This window comes from Entelurus aequoreus, linkage group LG07, assembly GCF_033978785.1.
Source record: "Entelurus aequoreus isolate RoL-2023_Sb linkage group LG07, RoL_Eaeq_v1.1, whole genome shotgun sequence".
NCBI lineage: Eukaryota > Metazoa > Chordata > Actinopteri > Syngnathiformes > Syngnathidae > Entelurus > Entelurus aequoreus.
In genome coordinates, this window is record NC_084737.1 from 40,573,811 (window position 1) to 40,593,279 (window position 19,469).

At 39.8% G+C, this 19,469-nt stretch overlaps 1 protein-coding gene across 16 annotated transcripts in view; it reads right to left on the bottom strand.

Annotated features, from left to right (window-relative positions):
• Positions 1 to 19,469, bottom strand: part of LOC133653860 (membrane-associated guanylate kinase, WW and PDZ domain-containing protein 1-like) — a 220,789-nt gene that overhangs the window by 110,834 nt on the left and 90,486 nt on the right. The window contains exon 1 of one of the 16 annotated variants that reach the window (XM_062053636.1): positions 17,291 to 17,477. The exons of the other annotated variants lie outside the window; for them this stretch is intronic. The gene's annotated coding sequence lies outside the window, so the exon portion shown is untranslated. Of the gene's footprint in view, positions 1 to 17,290; positions 17,478 to 19,469 lie in introns of those variants that run through there. 16 annotated transcript variants of the gene reach the window in all.

Consider the following 19,469-nt stretch of genomic DNA (forward strand, 5'->3'; position numbering starts at 1 on the left):
AAAGTGTTAATTCATTTTGCCTTCACCAAGACAAACCTAACATAACATCGCAGTTATTCTAAATGACATCTCATTGAGGTTGATGGGGACACGAAAGCCCCACCACCTCTTTTCATTTAGTCTGTAATTCAGAGGACATTTTATGTAGCTTCAGAGAAAAGACCATCTGGCTATTTAATCTTTTACAATGCACAGAGCTCAGCTTTGACAGCTTTGGCAGATATATGTTCTTCTTGACTCTCCATCAACATACATTTCTCTCACCTCAATAGTATGGCAACATATACCTAAACAAAAAAAATATGATGATCAACTTGCACTTGGAGCTGACCATGCTGAGTGGGCTTCTATTTAATGGAGGCCCACTGAGTATTACATTCGCTCTCAGAACTGAACTGCAATATGTTTGGCCTGCCACTTGTTGTATATCTAAATGTGCCTATTAAGAATGCAAAGCTAAAGTGTTAAAATGTTGCCCTACTAATGTTACATCCTTTAATTGCAAACAGGCACATCTTAAAACATCAGAAATAAAGGCTTTTATGAGTCACCAGTTAAATTGTACTTCACATTTATATTGCTTTTAATGTCAACATTACAGTGGTGCCCTATGGAAGTCACTTGCTTATACACAGAAGTCATATTAATACTTATGTTGCCCATTAGTCCCAACAAACATTGTTTGCGTTAGCTTGGCTATACAGGCATTGGGTGATTTAAGGATATCAGCCATTAGCTGAAGCAGGGAAAAAAACTAGTATGGCCACTCACTATCAGTTGCATTTTTGTAGCTAACATTTTGATGAAAAAGAAGGCAAGCAAAAATTGTTGCAGTCGTGACACAGACAGACTGTCATGATCTCAACATGAAGAGAAATATTTGATTTGAAGAACATTTATGTAAATGCATATTTTGTAAAAACCTGTGTACTAACTGAATTGAACTGATTCTTACTTATACTTAGTGTTGTTTACTTCAAAGTTGAATTCATTTTCGTGTCGTCCTCGCCAGTTCAAGGTTTGAAACTGTCGAACAGTCCCAACTTGTCCGATTATATTGTCACCCATCTACTTTTCAGGTGAAAGTAGGGCTGGGCGATTTGGCCTTTTATTAATATCTTGATATTTTTAGGCCATGTCACGATACACAATATATATCTCGATATTTCGCCTTAGCCTTGAATTAGGGCTGGGCGATATATCGATATACGCGATATATCGCGGGTTTGTCTCTGTGCGATATAGAAAATGACTATATCGTGATATTCGAGTATACGTTCTCACGCAGTTGCTTTTAGCTGCGGGCATTACACTACAGGCTCTTCCCACTCTGTCTTGTCTGTCCTTATCACAGACAGCGAGCGCACCTTCTTACATACGTCACATACTGTCACGTCATACGTCACATACGTATACGCCCTCGCGCAGCAGAGAGGTAGCAGCATGGCTAAAGTTAGCTGTGGTGCGAGTGGTAATACGAGAGAAAGAAGGTGCGAATCTGGTAACAAATGAAGGAATAATTCATTCCCAAGAAAAACAGCAGGGGGTCTATCGTCTGGCGGTGGTTTGGCTTCAAGTGGGAATATGTCGAACAGACAACCGTAATTTTTCAAGTGTGGGGAAAAAGCATTGCTATAAAACGTAGCATTACTGCTAATATGTAGCATCATTTGAAACGTCACCTGCTAGAGAATGTAGAGTGCTTACTCCGCATGTCAACATCTCCGTTCGGTGCCACACGCCCACACTATCAAAATGGCGAGGCAATCATTTCCAGATCAACACCGTATGAAAAGAGACAAAAGAGATAACTTCTGCAGGAACCTACCACATAGCGAAGGACGTAAACAATTTGATTTCCTATTAAGCAGCTAATTTTTATTTGACACTTATTGAAATATCTTGTGTGACATCATGTACGAAAGTGCACTTTATTTGTTTTAAACTATTGTAGTGGCGTTCTGTACAAAAAGTGCACTTTAATTTAGTGTTGTTTTGATATGTCATCTTAGTGACATCATGCACAAAAGTGCACTAATAGCTTGTTTTAAAATGACTGACAATTTTGCACTTTCTGTTTTTGAAATGACATGAATGTTTGTGCCACTGCTTGATAACTGTTTAATAAATACACTTTTGCTAAATTAACTTAGTTGTGATTTTCCTCTCTGCATGAAAGTTTAAAATGAGCATATATTAATGCAGTATGAACAAGAATGTTTTAATGTAGACACAGAATCATCATACTGCTGTGATTATATGTATCTAGTGTTCATTCAAGGCTAAGGCAAAAATATTGAGATATATATTGTGTATCGCGATATGGCCTAAAAATATTGAGATATTAAAAAAAGGTCCTACCTTGAATTAACACTTGATGCATATAATCACACCAGTATGATGATTCTATGCGTCTACATTAAAACATTTTTGTTCATACTGCATTAATATATGCTAATTTTAAACTTTATGCAGAGAGGGAAATCACAACTAAGTCAATTTGCCAAAACTGTGTTTATTAAACAGTTATTAAGCAGTGGCACAAACATTCATGTAATTTCAAAACAGAAAGTGCAAGATTGTCAGAAACATTTTAAAACAAGCTATTAGTGCACTTTTGTGCATGATGTCACTAAGATGACGAATCAAAACAATACTAAATTAAAGTGCACTTTTTGTAGAGCACGCCACTACAATAGTTTAAAACAAATAAAGTGCACTTTTGTGCATGATGTCACACAAGATATTTCAATAACTGTCAAATAAAACTTAGCTGCATAATAGGAAATCAAATAGTGTATGTCCTTCGCTATGTGGTAGGTTACTGCGGACGTTATCTCCTGTTTTTGACAAATTTTTTCATACGGTGTTGATCAGGAAATGGAAGACGCCAGGCTCAATTGGGTCAGTGCATTTTGTTGGGTGTGGCACCGGCCGGAGATGCTGACATGCGGAGTTTCAAGCACTCTTCATTCTCTAGCGGGTGACTTTTCAAATGATGCTACAAATTAGTAGTGCTGCTACTTTTTGAGACACTTTTTGAGACAAAAAAGAATGAGAAACGCCTGTAGTGTAATGCCCGCAGCTAAAAGCAACTGCGTGAGAACTTATACTCGAATACTCACGCTATAGTAATTTTCTATATCGCACAGAGACGAACCCGCGATATATCGAGTACATTCGATATATTGCATGATTTTTGATCTACAATAAACTTACAGGGAGCAAGGAAGCGAGGAAGCAGCAGACCACCCGACGATGTAAACATAGGGACACAAGCTTGTGATTACGGCGCCGCAATAAATAGTTTGTCTGCGTTTGCGCTTATAATTACAATATCACTAATACTTGGTTAATATTCAAGTCACAAAATGTAACTTTTTTTTATTTTTTTATGTCCTGCCCAGCTTCTCAGGCAAATCATATAGTTGATGTAGATGCCCATATCGGCTGTTCAGATTTACTTTACAAAAGAGAAGTGTAGGATACTTCTCTTGTTGCCTTATTTGTATTTTGACTTTATTAAATGTATTTATATTTTCATGTGGTGCAGCCGGGCCGGAGCAGGAGGGGATAGAAAGAAAAAAAAAGGAAGACAGAGGGGTGAATTGTGGGGACAAGAGGGGGATTAGACAGAGAGACAAAAACAACAACAGCAAACACAACAACAACAACAACAACAACAACAACAACAACAACAGAGCAACATCAGCAAATACGACATGTAAAAATATGATAAATAATAAATGATAAATGGGTTATACTTGTATAGCGCTTTGACAGTATTTCCACATTTACCCATTCATACACACATTCACACACTGATGGCGGGAGCTGCCATGCAAGGCGCTAACCAGCAGTCATCAGGAGCAAGGGTGAAGTGTCTTGCCCAAGGACACAACGGACGTGACTAGGAAGGTAGAAGGTGGGAATTGAACCCCAGTAACCAGCAACACTCCGATTGCTGGCACAGCCACTCTACCAACTTCAATGACAATGAGCATTATTACACTAAAAATGGAGCAATATGAATACCAGTAGAAATAGTGCTACTGATAATAAACAATACCAACACTTTACCTTTATTATAAACAATACAATTGTTCAAATGCAACAATACAAATACGTAATGATAACTTGAGATACGAAAGAATTCAGAAAAATGGGGGGGAAGAAAGAGAAGCAACCTACATTAACCTTGTAGATTGTTATAGTAACAATAGGTTAAGCTTTGTCAGTGTGCCATGTGTTATACCCAGTTTACCCTAGGGCAACAACGTTAATATATGTTTGATGAAACGTGATTATGTGCATGAGTGTATGTGTGCATATGTACTTGTATATGTACAGTAAGTGTATATGTATGCTTGTACAGTGAATGTATGTGTATATGTGTGTTTGTACAGTGAATGTATATGTATAGAATGTGTATGTGTGTGTTTGGACAGTGAATGTATATGTACAGTATGTGTATACAGTATGTGTGTTTGTACAGTGAATGTATATGTACAGAATGTGTATATGTGTGTTTATACAGTGAATGTATATGTACAGTATATGTATGTGTGTGTTTGTACAGTGAATGTAAATGTACAGTATGTGTATGTGTGTGTTTGTACAGTGAGTGTATATGTACAGTATGTGTATACAGTATGTTTGTATAATGAGTGTGTGTGTGGATGTACAAACTTTGAGTGTGTAAATATGTACTGTATTTGTATATGTATGTGGGAGCGTAGGTACCTATGTATGTGTGTATGTATGTATGTGAGTATATGTGAATTTGCATGTACAATACATTTGACTCCCAGTGTGTGCGGGAGCCAGAGTACGGCCCCAGCCTCCCCGAGAGCCCATCCCATAAACAGTAGGTGTGGTGCCCAGGGAACCTGGGACCACCGCCCCCACGCAGCCAAGCCGGACAGCGACAGGAACCCCAGAGCATGGCCCACCGCGCCGCCCACAAGGGCCAGCAGCAGGCCGCAGACAGACGCACCCGGCGGAGGACAAGGCACGAGAAAAGCAGGGGGCAGCCAGACCCCAAGCCAGCGAGAGACCACACCCCACACGGACAGAAAGGCGGGACGCCCCGCCCGAGGTGCCCGGAGACCCCCCGCAACCGGACAGGAAGACCGCCCCCGCCCCACCGGCAACCGGGCCCCCATGAGCCCCCACCCCCCCCCCCCACCCCCACCCCCGGAGAGCCCAGCGAGGCCAGTCCACAAAATGTAACTTGAATACAGAGTGGATGTGAGTATTGTTGGCGCGTTTTGAATTGTTACTTATCGATGTTTATGGGCGGAATATTGGAGCTCTTATTGCTCCGCTCTAAGCTGACTTTTATTTACGTTTATTTAATATTTAGAATGCAGTTTTAAAAAATCCATCCGTCGCCATGTCTTTCATAAGGATTGTAAACAATAGGCAAAATTCCCAAAAAAGTGCAGTTCCCCTTTAAAGGTTCCCACTTCTATATAGTAACAACACCAGATAACAGAAATACATACTCCTTCAGTAACCATATGGCACACAGAACATGGCCTTTACTCCTAAAATGAGTCTTTGACTATAATGACTATTTCTACAGAAATAACCGCAAACAAGCACGTGCCTCCCCGACACACTCCAACACTTACACAAGTTCAGGTGGAAAATTACCTCCAATGTGTTACCACTGGGCGGTGGGGATGAGAGCACTTTGCTGACATCTGATACCGTCAATCGCCTTCCTGCTGTTGATGGTCTGGGGAGCTTCCACTCATTGTCTAACACACACACACACACACACACACAAACACACACACACACGCACACACACACCCATACAGCCAAACATCTGCTGTCTTTAACCCCTGCTGTCTATGAGTGTGAGCATGGCAGGGGGGACAATGCACAAGAACTTCCAGCTGACTTGAGAGTGAGATAAGCCTTATGGAGAGTGTATAACTGGACAAGGAGTTTGGTTTTTGCAATTAATTCAGCAAAAAAATGCTCTTTAAGAAACCATGCATGCAAATATCATTTCCTGTCCATTAAAATGGATATATTAACTGAACAAAATCATCTCACTGTGTATGTTTAACACAAAAGGTGTTGCATACATGGCTGTTTCCAGAATAAACATACTCTTGGTGTCAGTGGAGAGGTGTATGTTTTGAAAACAGAGGCTAAGAGGTGACTGGAGAACCGATGAGTCAGAGCAGCCACAGTTGAGGAGGGGTTTGGATCGCAAACAGTCACAAAGGGAGTTTGCAAGGGACTCTCCTTGGCCTCTAAGCCCATTGCTGTAGTAGCATTGATTAAGGCAGCGTTTTAAGGCCTTATCTTAACAAGCATTCCCTTCATACACTTGTCAGATCACAGAAGCATGTTCTTAGATGTTTTCCCCAATATTTGAGGAGGGCTGCGTCAAGGTTCAAGAAAAAAAATGTTTGGTCCGCCTATACTGAGTGCTTTTATTACAGTTTTTTACAGTTGCTAAGACACATTTCCCAATACTTAGGTCACTTTTTCAAAACTCTTCACACAGTGAGCACAACAGAAGTATAAATGGGCCAAACTGAGGATCAATTATCATTGCCTTGGCACAAAATGCATTCAATGACTACAACTTTCAAATTACATTAATTATTTTCTCACTTCGACACAAACGCCAAAACTCTGTGTACTTACAGGCCAATTTGCACATGCTTACATACTGTTTTCAAAACTGTTAAACTTAAGTTCAAAACAATAACATAATACAAACTTGAATAAGACAGCAATTTGCTACAATTCTACAGTAATATTGTAATGAAATATATTTCAAATTGTATTTGACCACCATCCACATGATCAAATGTCCCTCCTGGACGCAATGAATGCTGGATCCCTGGACATATCAGAAGAAGATTGCCAGGGATGGATCAGGAATGCCAGAAGATTCTTTCCGAGGTGTATTGAACCTAGATGACATAAGATGTGATGTGGATGAGAACCTGTGGCCAAATGGAGAAGACTGACTGGATTAGCATTACTATTGTATCTGTATCAGTGGATGGTGTGCATACAAATTATTGTATTTTGGAATTACTCAGTGCAAAAAAAAGAAAAGAAAATAATAAAAGACATACAATATATTGAAGCATTCTGCATTATGTCTGATTCATTTCAGTAACATATATTTTCCTGTGAATTATAAACAGAGATGTCCTTGTTCTACACAAGAAAACATTATAAAATGATACCTGTTGTTAGTGTTTTTAGGTCATTGTTTTGTGGGTGAAAAAGTGTGTTTGTTGTCTGTCAACCTTTGTTAGTGTTCTGGAAGAATGAGTTGATTTGTTAGTTTTAGTGCATTTTGAAAGTGAAATGAACTGATGTGACGAGCTGAAAGTTGGTTTGGAGAACCGTGTGAAGAGTTTTGAAAAAGTGACCTAAGTATTGGGAAATGTGTCCTAGTGACTGTAAAAAACTGTAAAAGATGAACAACATAATTTTCTTAATACATAGTTGGACAGGGACTAGACCAGTGAAGACCTGAAAGCGAGTATTACTTCCTGCTTTCTTTAACTTTGTTCAAACAATCCTCCAATAAAAAGAATAATGAGTTACAAAAGTCAACAGAGCGAGAAATAATATAGCAGAGGCCCTGCGATGATTAAACAAATAACAGTCAAATTACAGATCATATCAGTGGCTGGTGTGTGCATATCGACGTGGAACTTATATGAACTTTAGTGTGGTGTGAGGAGCTTTACTTGAGGGGTGACTTGACAGACCTCAAAAAGAAATAATACTATAAAAATAGTGTAACCTATTAAACATTGACAAACCCATTTACAGAACGTTGTTTTACAATCATTAACCATTTAAATACACTTTTAGTAAAGATTGTAATCCAACTTTTAATTCATCCTAAAAAGTACAGGTGTGCATATCTTTTATATGAGATGATTCAATATGTATCTGGATACATGGAGAACAATATGATTCAGAAATAATACATTTTAAAATGTATCGATTTGATTCGATTCGGTAGAATGTAATCCGATTTAATTTAATTTTAATCTATTCTATACAATATGATGCAATCAGGTACAGTTTGCTATTTAAACTAGACTTTATCGTTTCATATTATGACTGTTTGTTGTTGTACTGTTTATCTTTAAATACATATATTTTACCAAATACCAGTGAACAAGTATTTTTGCTGCTTTTGACATGACATACAGAACAATGTCATAGTGTTTTTTACTGTCATAAATTGGATGTAAAACACTTTGGAAAGCCACTCTAGTAATGAAAACAGACTAAATATTTAATTTCCACTCATGCCCGAAATTTACTTCATCCTTTGTTTTATTATACAGCTCTGGCATGCATTTGTTCGTAAAATGTTGTCGACTCTTGCTCTGAAAACCCTTATTCTCGACAACACTATGATCTCAAGTCTTTAAGAATCAAACAGGCTTTTGGAGACGTTATTAATTTGGCTTCAATCAATCAATCAATCAATGTTTATTTATATAGCCCTAAATCACAAGTGTCTCAAAGGGCTGTACAAGCCACAACGACATCCTCGGTACAGAGCCCACATACGGGCAAGGAAAACTCACCACAGTGGGACGTCAATGTGAATGACTATGAGAAACCCCCCCCCCCCCCCCCCCCCCCCCTCTAGGGGAGACCGAAAGCAATGGATGTCGAGTGGGTCTGACATAATATTGTGAAAGTCCAACACATCAGCGAAAGTCCAGTCCATAGTGGGGCCAGCAGGAACCATCCCGAGCGGAGACGGGTCAGCAGCGTAGAGATGTCCCCATCCGATGCACAGGCTAGCGGTCCACCCCGGGTTGGGAGCAGAGTAGAGAAGAAAAGAAAAGAAACGGCAGATCAACTGGTCTAAAAAGGGAGTCTATTTAAAGGCTAGAGTATACAAATTAGTTTTAAGATGAGACTTAAATGCTTCTACTGAGGTAGCATCTCTAACTTTTACCGGGAGGGCATTCCATAGTATTGGAGCCCGAATAGAAAACGCTCTATAGCCCGCAGACTTTTTTTGGGCTCTGAGAATCACTAATAAGCCGGAGTTCTTTGAACGCAGATTTCTTGCCGGGACATATGGTACAATACAATCGGCAAGATAGGCAGGAGCTTGACCGTGTAGTATTTTATACGTAAGTAGTAAAACCTTAAAGTCGCATCTTAGGTGCACAGGAAGCCAGTGCAAGTGAGCCAGTATAGGCGTAATATGATCAAACTTTCTTGTTTTTGTCAAAAGTCTAGCAGCCGCATTTTGTACCAACTGTAATCTTTTAATGCTAGACATAGGGAGGCCCGAAAATAAAACGTTACAGTAATCGAGACGAGATGTAACGAACGCATGGATAATGATCTCAGCATTGCTTGTGGACAAAATGGAACGAATTTTAGCGATATTACAGAGATGAAAGAAGGCCGTTTAGTAACACTCTTAATGTGTGACTCAAACGAGAGAGTTGGGTCGAAGATAATACCCAGATTATTTACCGAGTCGCCTTGTTTAATTGTTTGGTTGTCAAATGTTAAGGTGGTATTATTAAATAGATGTCGGTGTCTAGCAGGACCGATAATCAGCATTTCCGTTTTCTTAGCGTTGAGTTGCAAAAAGTTAGCGGACATCCATTGTTTAATTTCATTAAGACACGCCTCCAGCTGACTACAATCCGGCATGTTGGTCAGCTTTAGGGGCATGTAGAGTTGAGTGTCATCAGCATAACAGTGAAAGCTAACACCGTATTTGCGTATGATGTCACCTAGCGGCAGCATGTAAATACTAAAGAGTGCAGGGCCAAGAACCGAACCCTGGGGAACTCCGCACGTTATCTTAACATAGTCCGAGGTCACATTGTTATTGGAGACACACTGCATCCTGTCAGTAAGATAAGAGTTAAATCAAGACAAGGCTAAGTCTGACATCCCAATACGCGTTTTGATACGCTCTAATAAAATATTATGATCAACAGTATCGAAAGCGGCGCTAAGATCAAGAAGCAGCAACATAGATGACGCATCAGAATCCATCGTTAGCAATAGATCATTAGTCATTTTGCGAGGGCTGTCTCCAAAGAGTGATTTGCCCTGAAAACGGATTGAAAAGGTTCACAGAGATTGTTAGACGCTAAGTGTTCATTTAGCTGCTGTGCGACAATTTTTTCGAGGATTTTCGAGATAAATGGAAGGTGGGACACTGGCCGGTAGTTTATCAAGAGATCAGGATCGAGGTTAGGTCTTTTGAGTAGAGGATGAATAACCGCTTTTTTGAATGCTAAGTAAACAGTGCCAGAGGAAAGTGATAAGTTTATAATATTTAACACTGATGGACCTAATAATACAAAAAGCTCCTTGATAAGTTTCCCAGGAATTGGGTCAAGTAAACATGTTGTTTGTTTTGTCCCATTTACACATTTTAACAATTCCTCCAATGTTGGCTTCAGTGGAGTTATGTCCACATTTTTCTTAAATGAAGACTTGAATATTCGTGTGTTTGTCCTGTTGTGTTTTGAGCTCACTGTACGAGGCTTCTCACTCCCAGTTTCTTCATGTCTTCTCAACAGGTGTGTGTTTAGATTAGTTGTGCTATTGCTGTATTTCAGTGCTGTTTCATATTATTTGCACATTGTAACAGTTTTATCGAGTTTATCCAGTGTAGTTAACCTTCAACTTAAACAATACTCTTCCAAATTAATCGTGCCCATATTGCACATTTTGTCTTGGACACTTTTTTTGTTTACTTTAACAGTACAAGTCTTGCATGAGTTTCACTGGAAGTGAAAGAGGGACATAGCTAAATGTATGGATTTTCTTTTTGCAAATGTCCACAATGTTTTGTGTTCAATAGTTCGCATTAAACACAAGCACAGGACTAAAACGGTGTGTTATTGTTTGTGTTATGGCGCCATCTTTTGGACAAGTTCGCTCACTGCAGGTATTACGGGTTGAAAATGTACTTCCTGTTTGATGCCGTCAACCGGAAATAAGCGTCCATTGCGTACTTAATCGAAATGAATCTTAATTTGTCACTCCAAATTTGTAAATTCCAGTGTTTACCTAAAATTAAATGATAAATGGGTTATACTTGTATAGCGCTTTTCTACCTTCAAGGTACTCAAAGCGCTTTGACAGTATTTCCACATTCACCCATTCACACACACATTCACACACTGATGGCGGGAGCTGCCATGCAAGGCGCTAACCAGCAGCCATCAGGAGCAAGGGTGAAGTGTCTTGCCCAAGGACACAACGGACGTGACTAGGATGGTAGAAGGTGGGGATTGAACCCCAGTAACCAGCAACACTCCGATTGCTGACACAGCCACTCTACCAACTTCGCCAACTCTTACTACTAAACTGTCCCACGTGTGATGTCTGTAGGAGTGTTTTCATGCATATTTGTCCGTGCTATCGTAATGTAATGAAGCTAGCGTCGTTAGCATGAGTTAGCATGCTAACACGTTTACGAGTGTCTGTGTTAGTATTATTGACTTACAACGGCATTCTTTTTGTATGGTTTCACCATGGACTTATTCCGTGTGTTCAGCTGATTGGAGTGCTAGCTTCCGCAGCTACTGGGTGGATGACGATGACTTCTGTTGTGTTTGATCAGCCGTTTACTGCCGTGTAACAGACACCTTTTGGAAACAGTTAAGGTATAATAAACATTTACAAAATATTTCTGTGTAAAAAACTAATTTCACAATGTATATATCTGCGGCTTATAGTGTGGTGCAGCTAATATATGGAAACATATTTTTTCCCTCTAAAAATTTTTGGGTGCAGCTTATATCCCCGGGGTGCTGTGTAGTCTGAAAGATATGGTAATCACAAAAAGAGCTTCCAGCAGCAGAAGTGTAGCGGATCAATTAACGCGGTTGATTTTTTTATTTTACATTTAAAGTGGATAGAGAAAAACACATTTGTTTTTGTTTTTTAAGGATTTTAGAGATGATCAAAAACACTTGAAAAATGTGGCTAATGGAAGTCACCATTGTAGTCTTCAAAGCCCTCTAAAACAACTTCAAAACCCTCCATCAACGTTGTACATATACTGTATATATAACGTAGTAACAGACACGTTCATAACAATATGTAATATGTGCAATATTAACCGTATTTTTGTAACCTTAAGCATTGATGGAACTTCTTTCCTCAGCGCATTTATTTCCGTTTGCAAAGCAACGCACTTCCGACTTCCCGCAAAAAATGCGTGTTCCTACTTCCGAAAACAAACGTGTGTGTGTTCTAATTATGGCAAACTTGGTAACAGACAACGTAGACAACTATTTTTGTATAAATACCTTGTCCTTTTTTAACCTGAATATACAGAGGATGAACTGCTGCTCATAGAAGCGAGCACAAAGAGATTGTGAAACGATGGAGCAGACGGAAGCCGAGAGAGTAAGGTTGGTGGAACCTGACGCTATAAATGTGGAACTTGAAGCCAAGCTTTGGCGACAAAAATGGAATGCTTACCCAAAATCAACAGGAAAAAAAAATTCCCCGACCAGCTGAACCAAATGGAAAACTGCCCATCGAGTGAGTCACTATAATATTGATATGGATTCTTGCAGCATGGCACACTTGTTATTAAAACTACAGTACATTAACTGTCAAGCTAGCTGTGTACAAACAAAGCAAAAGATGTGGGTTAATACTTTACAGATACTGTAAAAATATTGTTCATGTTTTTCAGTCAGTACAGATTGGTGTCCTATCACATTGTGTTGTGCATTACAAACTCAAAAGCCATTCAGCTGTTGACGCAGTAGCTAGCTTACCTCTTGCCGTAGCTAGCTAACGGCTAATGCCGTAGCATGCCGCCGCAAGCCGATGTGTTACTACACTGGAAAAACAGTTCCTTAGTGTTCGCTCTTACAATAACAATGCCGCTACAGCTTGTTTATTAAATAGGTTACGGAACGTAAATGAAGTAATGTTGGCGTTTTTTGGAAGCATTTTCAAAGTGATTTAGAGACAGAATGGATTGCTCGCGTTAGCTCCATTGCTAGCCACCTAGAACGAGCCGATTATTACAAATTACAATGCAAAAACACAAAACCTTGTGTCTTCTTGTCTCTCATAAGGATTGTGAACAATTCCCCCCCAAAAAATGCAGTTCTCTTTTAAATCGATTAACATTTTAAAAAAAAGAAACAAATCGATGTTCTATGTATATCGGTTATTTATTACACACCTACTAAGAAGCGATCAATCATATACTGTAGTAATAGTACAGTGCATCCACTATACTTTTTCCACTTTTTATTTTACAGCAAAGTTTTGTCTTCAAAACTTTACACACTATACTCCATAATGACAACGTAAAGTTTTTATTTTTTTATTTTGCAAATGTATTATATATATTCACAGCCTTAATACTTTGTTGATGTACTGTTGAAAGCAATTACAGCCTCAAGTCTTTTTGAATACGATGCCACAAACTTGGCACACCTATCTTTCTCAAGCTCCATCAGGTTGGATGGGAAGTGTTGGTTTTCATCCAGGATGTCTCTGTACATTGCTGCATTCATCTTAGTCTAGTCAGCGAGGTGACCAAGAATCTGACGGTCACTCCGTCAGAGCTACAGCATTCCTCTGTGGAAAGAGGAGAACCTTCCTTGAGGACAACCATCTCTGCAGCAAACCACCAATCAGGCCTGTATGGTATAGTGGCCAGATGAAAGCATTTTCTTAGTAAAAAATGTGCTAAAATGCACCAGAAAAAGTATCAGACCATCAGAAACAAAATTATCTGGTCTGATGAGACAAACAATAAACTATTTGGCGTGAATTATAGGCATCCTGTTTGGAGGAAACCAGAGAAACTACTCATCACCAGGCCAATATCATCCCTACAGTGAAGTGATGGTGGTGGGGTGTTTTTCAGCGGCAGGAACTGGGAGACTAGTTAAGATAGAGGGAAAGATTAAAACAGCAATGTACTGAGATATCCTGGATGAAAAACCAACGCTTATCATCCAACCTGATGGAGCTTAAAGAAGAACTGCACTTTTTTTGGAATTTTGCCTATCGTTCTTATTCATTATGAAAAATGTGACAACGGATGTTTTTGGTTTTTTTAATGCAAACATTAAATAAACGTAAATAAAAGTCTGCTTACAGCGGAGCCAATGGGAGCTCCACTATTCCACCCATAAAATCAGATAAATAACCATTCAAAAAGCACCAACAATACTAAATTTAAATTTTGTGACTTGAAAATTAACCAAGTATTGTGGTATTGTTATTATAAGCACTAATGCAGACAAACTATTTGTAGCGGCGACGTAATCACTTCCGTTTGTTCCTATGTTTACATCATCGAGTGGTCTGCTGATTCCTCGCTTCCCTGCTCCCAGTAAGTTTCTTGTAGATATTAAAAGCCTACTGAAACCCACTACTACCGACCACGCAGTCTGATAGTTTATATATCAATGATGAAATCTTAACATTGCAACACATGCCAATACGGCCGGGTTAACTTATAAAGTGCAATTTTAAATTTCCCGCTAAACTTCCGGTTAAAAAAAGGTCTATGTATGATGACGTATGCGCGTGACGTAAATCGTTGATACGGAAGTATTCGGACTCCATTGAATCCAATACAAAAAGTTCTGTTTTCATCTCAAAATTCCACAGTATTCTGGACATCTGTGTTGGTGAATCTTTTGCAATTTGTTTAATGAACAATGAAGACTGCAAAGAATAAAGTTGTAGGTGGGATCGGTGTATTAGCGGTTGGCTCCAGCAACACAAGCAGGAGGACTTTGACTTGGATAGCAGACGCGCTATCCGACGCTAGCCGCCGACCGCACGGATGATCGGGTGAAGTCCTTCGTCGCACCGTCAATCGCTGGAACGCAGGTGAGCACGGGTGTTAAAGAGCAGATGAAGGCTGGCTGGCGTAGGTGGAGAGCTAATGTTTTTAGCATAGCTCTGTGAGGTCCCGTTGCTAAGTTAGCTTCAATGGCGTCGTTAGCAACAGCATTGTTAAGCTTCGCCAGGCTGGAAAGCATTAACCGTGTATTTACAGGTCCATGGTTTAATAGTATTGTTGATTTTCTGTCTATCCTTCCAGTCAGGGGCTTATTTCTTTTGTTTCTATATGCAGTTAAGCCCGATGGTATCACGTTAGCTCCGTAGCCAAAGTGTTTCGCCGATGTATTGTCGTGGAGATAAAAGTCACTGTGAATGTCCATTTCGCGTTCTCGACTCTCATTTTCAAAAGGATATAGTATCCGAGGTGGTTTAGAATACAAATCCTTGATCTACAATAGAAAAAGGAGAGAGTGTGGAATCCAATGAGCCAGCTTGTACCTAAGCTATGGTCAGAGCGAAAAAAGATGCATCCTGCACTGCACTCTAGTCCTTCACTCCTCATCCACAAATCTTTCATCCTGGCTCAAATTAATGGGGTAATCGTCGCTTTCTCGGTCCGAATCGCTCACGCTGCTGGTGTAAACAATGGGGAAATGCGAGGAGCCTTTCAACCTGTGACGTCACCCTACTTCCGGTACAGGCAAGGCTTTTTTTTATCAGCGACCAAAAGTTGCGAACTTTATCGTCGATGTTCTCTACTAAATGCTTTCAGCAAAAATATGGCAATATCGCGAAATGATCATGTATGACCCATAGAATGGATCTGCTATCCCCGTTTGAATAAAACTATTTCATTTCAGTAGACCTTTATATCATGCATCTAAGCTGAAAAGTAGATGACTGAAAAAATTATCCAAAAAGTTGGGAAACTTTGACCGCTATTTCGAACCGTTAGAATGCATTAAAAAAAATGGTGATGTCTTTCATAATGATTGTGAACGATAAGCAAAATTCCAAAAAAAGTGCAGTTCCCCTTTAACAGGTGCTGCAAAGACAAATGGGCGAAATTGCCTAAAGATAGGTGTGCCAAGCTTGTGGCATTATATTCAAAAGGTCTTGAGGCTGTAATTGCTGCCAGAGGTGCATCAACAAAATATTGAACAAATGCTGTAAATATACATTTGTTTTTCAATATTTTTATTTTTAATGCGGTGGCGAATTGTACCCCGTCTACCGCCTGAATGCAGCTGAGATAGGCTCCAGCACCCCCCACAACCCTGAAAGGGACAAGCGGTAGAAAATGGATGGATGAATAAATTTGCAAAATAAAATTAAAAATCACATTGTCATTATGGGGTAATGTGGGTAGAATTTTGAGGACAAACATTTTAGAATAAGGCTGTAACATAACAAAATGTGGAAAAAAAGTGAAGCGATGAGTAATACTTTCTGGATGCACTGCAAGTGGAAGTAAAACATGTTTATTAGTTTTATTTTTCTTGCTCTTTAAATAACTTGTAAATGTACAAATGTCAAGTACTCTAGTAGTGTGTGTATTTAAAATGCTGACATTCTTATTGGGTAAAAAAAAGGATTTAATCACTGAGTGGGAAAAGCTCAAATGAAACACTTGCTTGGCTTTTTTCCCTAGCTTGGATTATTTTAATAAAGGGATGATGGAATTACCCATTATAGTAAAAAAAGGAGGACAGGGAGAGAGAAAGGCCAGACACACAATACTGCTGCTGCCCAACACAACAGGCCATTCTTTAACTCCGCGCCACAACACTCTTCACAGCTGAGTCCCGGCTGCTATTCTCCTGCTGTTCCCCCAAATCCCTCCCCAACTCGCTCCCTTTTCAGCATGGGGGAGACGAATGAGGGAGGGTGTGTACTGAAATTGAATAGTGGGCAAGCACAAACAATCTGTAGCGTCATTAGCTGAAAATCTCATTAAATTGTACAAAAGATGGTGGGTTTTGTTTCCTTTTACCTAAATGGAACGCCAGTTTTATAGGGGGAACATGACAAAAGACAGGCGCATTTCAAGAAAGAGTAAAGACGAGTGCACAGGGGGGTTGACGAAAAAAGCTAAAATGTAGAGATGAGAATAAGAGGAAAAGGAGAGGATGTTGCGTGAGCCTCCAGCAGGAGCAAGCAACTCTTTCCTCCAATAGCAACTGAGTGTGTCAACAGATCTATGTTCAAAATCAGACCCTAAACAAACACTATCCTAGGCAGATGTACATGCATAAGTGGACACACAAATCTCCATCAATGTATACACATTGCTCAGCAAAGGGCATCATACCGCATACAGCACCTGCCTAGAAAAAAAACCCACCTGACTTTCTTTCTGTGAGTTTATTTCCTGCACCCACACCCTTTCTAAAATAATCCCGGAAGCATGGCCATCACTCCCAGAATCAGAAAGTATATGTCACAGAATTACCTCAACTTTGCCGCTTCTGCCGACTGCCTTTCTGCTTGATATTCCACTGAAATAATCAGGTGGATAAATCCAAATGGAATTGTGCTTGCCGTGCTTCATCCAAACCATCCATGGATCATGCAGTTGACTGTGAGCAAGTGCTGTAGCTCCCAGCTTATTCAGGCAGGCGGCTAGTAGGCAGCTGCCGTTTTTCTTCAAAGCTCCACAAGCAGAGCAAATTAGAGGTCCAGCCCAGCTTAAAGGCTAAGCCAATGTGAGCTATTCACACCCTAGTTCCTGTCTGTGGCCAATGGCTGTAGCTCCTCTCCTGCATACGCCCGCCCACAGCCTCCCTCTCCCCTTTCTCGCTGTTCCTGTGCTAGGTTTCACTCTGCGTCCATGCTGCTATCTTAGACATGAATATCAACTCTTGATGTTACCTAACGCATGGACTGTGCTGATAAAGTTAAAGTTAAAGTATCAATGATTGTCACACACACTAGGTGTGGTGAAATTTGTCCTCTGCATATGACCCATCCCCTTGTTCACCCCCTGGGAGGTGAGGGGAGCAGTGGGCTGCAGCGGTGCCGCGCCCGGGAATCATTTTTGGTGATTTAAACGGCCTGCTTTGTGTGGCTTTTATGAGTGTCAAAATCGACACAGAAAAGACAACCAGGTTAGCGAAGAGTGAAAAGGATTTTCCATTCTCAATGATAGTGGGTATATATAGACGGAATCAACAAGACATAACAGTTATGAATCATAGCCAGTCTTGAGTTAGTTTCATGCTGAATTTGCAAACCACTTTGACTAGTCTTTAGCACAACATTTAGTTTGGGCTTGATGAGGACCCTGGCAGATGAAGGATTCTGTGGCAGACCAAAATAAATCTTGCACCAATGCATGTCTGCACATACACAAAGATGGACGGCTGCCCAAGCAACACGACCACCATGGGAGCCAATAGAGGTATCCTGAGGGAACAGGACTTTTGATTTGCATGGTTCAACCCCAATGTACTACAGCTAGGACCTCAAGCCAGCAAACGTATAAAACAGTGTATGTTTTAGGTCCTTTCATGATGTATTACAAAAATAGGATTTCCTAGAATCGCAAGCTTCAGATATTTACGGCATCACCCAATGAAGTAAATTGAAGTATCTGACAAGGTGGGTATATCTGTATCTGTATTTCATTCATCTGAAGTTCTGTACTACTTCCAAAAATCTGTTATAAATTGTCTTAGATATACATTATTAGACAGGTAATAATTTAAACTCCAACTCTTAAAGGGCAACTGCACTTTTTGGGGGAATTTTGCCTATTGTTCACAATCCTTATAAGAGACAAGAAGACAAAATATGTTTTTTTTTATCAACAGCTGAATGGCTTTTGAGTTTGTAATGCCCAACACAATGCGATAGTACACAAATCTGGACTGATTAAAAACATGAACACTCATATTACAGTATCTATAAAGTATTAGCCCACATTTCATGTCTTATTTGTGCACTGCTAGTTCCACACCATATCTACTGTAGTTGTAATAACAAGCATGATGTGCTGTATGTATCATGATCAATATTAAAGTGACTCACAATATGGATAGTTGTCTTTTTGGTCAAGCTGTCCAGGGAATATTTTTTATGTCGGCATAGCTTGGCTCCTAGTTCCACATTTGCAGCTGCAAGTCACGCAAGTCCTGACTCTCTCTGATTTCTTCTGCTCTAACGTTTCACCCTCTTCTTCGTGCTCGCTTCTATGACCAGCACTTCAAAAAGATAAGGTTGTGAATCCACATTTGCCCAACAATTGCCATCTTCGTCATCTATTACCAAGTCTGCCATGATTAGAACACACAAGAGTTTGTTTACGGAAGAAGAAACAAACATTTGTTGCCAGAAGTGCGTTGCTATGGGAATGGAAATAAATGCACTGAGGAAATAAGTTCCCATTAGCCACATCTCGCAAGCATTTTCTATCACCTTTAGAATGCTAAAAAAAAAAGACATGTTTGTTTTTGTCTCTCATAATGATGGTAAACGATAGGCAAAATTCCAAAACCGTTCAGTTGTCCTTTAAAAGGACAACTTTTTAAAGGGGACCAATGATAATGTTTCTCTTTTGTAACTTATAAATGTTGTGACAATGTTGGATACTCATGTTAAACAATGGCAGACGGTCTTGAATGCCTCTGAAT